The following is a 4,110-nucleotide window of genomic DNA, read 5'->3' as shown; positions in this document are numbered from 1 at the left end:
CGTAATCCTTAAATCCTGTTGAGTCGACCAGTTGTCCATTTACGGAAAATTATTTCATGTATTAAAACTCCTCATTATCAAAAGTGGGGTCGGCAGAAATTATCCGAACAAAAAAAATGAAAAGAATTTAAAAAAAGAAGATAAAAATCGCAGTACACAAATCCTGTGAAGACACCCAGTTGTCCACTTACGGAAAATTATTTCGAGCAAACAATTTTATGCATTAAAACTCCACATTATCAGGTGGGACGTCAGAAATTATCTAAACAAAAAAAAGAAAAGAAAAGAATGAAAAAAAGATAAACATCGCAGTCCTCAAATCCTGTGAAGCCACTTATGGAAAATTTTTCCAGCAAGCAATTTTACGCATTTGTCTGTCAAAAGTGGGATTGTCAGAAATTATCTGAAAAAAAAATTGAATGAAAAGAATGAAAAAAAAGATAAAAATCACTGTACGCAAATCCTGTGAAGACACCCAGTTGTCCACTTACGGACAATTATTTCGAGCAAACAATTTTATGCATTAAAACTCCACATTATCAAAAAGGGGGACGTCAGAAATTATCTGAACAAAATAAAATGAAAAGAACTAAATAAAAGAGATAAAAATCTCGTGCCAATAATGGAAAATTATTTCGAGCAAACAATTTTCATGCATTAAAACTCCTCTTTATCAAAAGGTGGGGCGTCCGAAGAAATGGTCTGAACACAAAATGAGAAGAAAAAGAAAGAAAGATGAAGCTTAAGATTGCAGTCCTCGAATCCTTCTGTTGGAAAAATTGTCTCCGGCGGTTAATCCGATAATGTATGACAGTGACGTCACTACCGATTGCGCAATCAGCCAGACACTAACAACCCTACGTCACAGAGCAATGACCAGGAGGTTTTTACTTCTGAACGCTTCGATGCCTTAAACCGGTACAGTTAGTTGGGATGTCGTCTGGCGCACGCGCTTTAGCGGCCCCGTATCAACAATTCCACCCCATGTTTCCCGTGACTCAAGGCCCGGTGTAGTTTAGTTGATTGTTGCCTTAGCTCGGCTTGTAACAGTTCGTCCCTCGAAATCTAAGCTGACTTAGCCTCCATAGCATGGCATGCCAAAAGCTGGTGGTTTTGGGGGGTCTTCATGGTGTTTGGGATCTTTCATGTGCTATTTTCTGATTGCATATAGACAACATAGCCGGACTGGTTGAATTACCTAATATCAGAAAACAGCCGAAGATCACCAAACCCCCAGTTCTATAAGCCTGCTACGGAGGCTAAAGCTGACTCACGTCAGTGAATGTTGTATATCCGGTCCTGTAAAAACCCCTGGGCGACATTTTAAAGTGGTGAAACAAAGGCTGCCATTTTACTCACTGTGCAATCTGTACAGATCGAGGTCACTCTTATTCTTCTGCCATTAAGTTATTTGTTCATTGATTTGTTTTTATCATGTTTTAATACATCCGTTCTTATTGGATATTCCTGATCATTACCTCATTAAGTCACTTTAAGTTATGGCCATTAACTTATTTGTTCAATGATTAGCTTTTATTGTGCATTAAGAAATCATCTCCAATTGTATCTTTCAATCGTCACCCAATCATGTCAGGTTAAGGCCATTATGGCCACGCCGACTTAATTTCATGGATGACATCCTCTGAAGACTCTCACCAAACTAGTGCGCGCGGGCGAGTAAAAAGAAAAATTCCGGCCAAAAAAATGCTACTAAACCACATGAATACAAAGCTGGTATTGTGAATTTGTGGCAGTACACAGCGACGTATACGACAAGCCGGCACATGCTGGCTTTTTGCGGAATTTATGAATCGGCACTGTAGGTATGTGCTGAGTTCTTGAGTCGTGGAGCTTTGGTAGCCTGGGTGCCATTCTCCAGAGTTACCACCGGATCCATATTGTCGCTAACTACCATGGACTACGTATACCCAGGCCTAGAGTCAGGCCAGAGCCTCGGAGGACGTGATCTTTTCTTTTTAGAACAGGCGAAAATCAATGCGCGCGCGGATGTCATCCATAAAATTAAGTCGATGTGGCCCAAGTTGTCTGTTCAAGGACAGTGAGTCATCTACTTATTCAATCATTTGTTTTTATTGTGTATCAAGGAATAATGTCTTCATATTGAATTTTCAATGCATTAAAAGAAAATCCGTGGTTTTGAGAGAAAATTGATTGATGCTAACGTGGGGGAAAAGTTTGCTGTTTGGTGTGTAGAAAAGGGTGATTTTATCCAATGTTTGTAGTCGGACCGGTGCAATAGTAGAGTGCTCGCTTTGTAACCAGGAGGTCATGAGTTCAAACCCCGGCCGGGTCATACCAAACTTACCAAAAGACTTTAAAAATGGTACAAATGGTACACATTTCTTTCTCTGCTTAGCACTCAGCACATATGAGAAAGAGTGTGGGAAGGTCAAACACACACCGCTACCAGTGGACTAGCCCCCTGCTGTAGAGAATTTTTATATATTCCGAAACATGTAATCACAAGACGTGGTGACGGCACACTCAAGTTTTTTCAACTTATATTAATGCCGCCACCAACACAGGGACAGTACATTTACACCTGAGCAAAGTGAGGAAAGTCGTATAAAGTGCCTTTCCCAAGGGCACAAGATCGGTGGCATACCAGGACTCGAACCCGGGGCCTCTGGTTCCGAGTCGAGAACGCTGCCGCTACGCCACACGACCCCACATTGCATCACACAGCTGTGTGTCGCGCAAGGGCTACGGAACTTGTTGGAGATGGGCACCACCCCTATGCTCTGCAATAGAGTGGAACGTGACATTTTGTTGTCGCCGGTGTCCCGGTCGGGCGTGTCGCGCAGGGTGCAGTGACATTTGTGTGACACGTGTGACCCCCCGTGTCGGGGTAGCTGTGGTTAGCCTCCTGTGCAGGCCTCAGGGCGGGTGGGAGGTTTGATATGAAAGAGGTGCTAGTGTCACGGAAATGAAAAGAAACCTACAGTGGGCCGGCCTCACTGGAAGACAGAAGAAAGATGTCCAGACTATGCATTATGTGCAAATGGCTAATAAACTGGTGGACGTCCCAACTACTAAGTACCTAATACCAGCTCAGAAGAGAACAAGAAATAGCCATGCCTTCAAGTACCAGAGTTATCAACCAAGGATTGAGGTGTTCAAGAATTCATTCTTTCCTAGAACTATCGCAGAGTGGAACTCACTGTCACCATGTACAGTAGGGGCATTGTCATTAGATAGCTTTAAACAATGTGTAGAGTTAGAAGTTCAAGGGTTAGGTGTAACAAGTCGATCGGTGTAATATAGCCAGCTGCCGCCGCGCCGCGTGACTGCGAAGCTGGTGTGTTACGCCGAAAGGCGGTTATACCGGCTATACAGATACAGATACTACGTTTTGTAGAATTTTTAACGCGTTCTCTTGCCGGCCATCCTACAACCAGCCGTTTATGGTGGGGTCGTGTGGCGCAGTCGGTAGGGCGTTCGGTTCACACCCAAGGGGTCGCGAGTTCGAATCCTGCCCATGTCACCGATCTTGATGCCCTTGGGAAAGGCACTTTACAGTTCCGAGTCGAGCACTCTGCCGCCACGCCACACGACCCTACTGGTGTGAGTTTTGATACTACGTTTTGTAGAATTTCTAACGCGTTCTTTTGACATGCTACCGATCTTGTGCCCTTAGGAAAGGCACTTTACACGACTTTCCTCACTTCACTCATGTGAAAATGAGTATTGTCTTGTCCCCTGTGTTTGTGGCGGCATTATAAGTTGAAAATATAAGTTTCACCATAAATTTTGTTCCTTTCCTGCGTATAAGAGAGAGAGAGGGAGAGAGAGAGAGAGAGAGAGAGAGAGAGAGAGAGAGAGAGAGAGAGAGAGAGAGACTACATGGCCCCACATGACCTCTGGTATTTAGACACCAGTCCAACAAGTTAGGTTTTGGGACCTGAACTGTGGACGGGATGTACCAAGACGAATAATCGGGAGGAGGGGTACAAAATGTATCTTCTCTGGTAACTCCTTTCCACTTTAACTTATTCCCAAGTGACTGGACTCTTTAACCACAAAGATCAGGAGAGACATCTATGGCATCTGTATGGAGGTTTTTTATTATTCCTCAAAACATCAAAACAT

Source organism: Branchiostoma belcheri, unplaced genomic scaffold (genome assembly GCF_001625305.1).
Source record: "Branchiostoma belcheri isolate BF01 breed outbred unplaced genomic scaffold, Haploidv18h27 scaffold57, whole genome shotgun sequence".
NCBI classification, from domain to species: Eukaryota; Metazoa; Chordata; class Leptocardii; order Amphioxiformes; family Branchiostomatidae; genus Branchiostoma; species Branchiostoma belcheri.
This window is presented reverse-complemented; position numbering follows the sequence as displayed.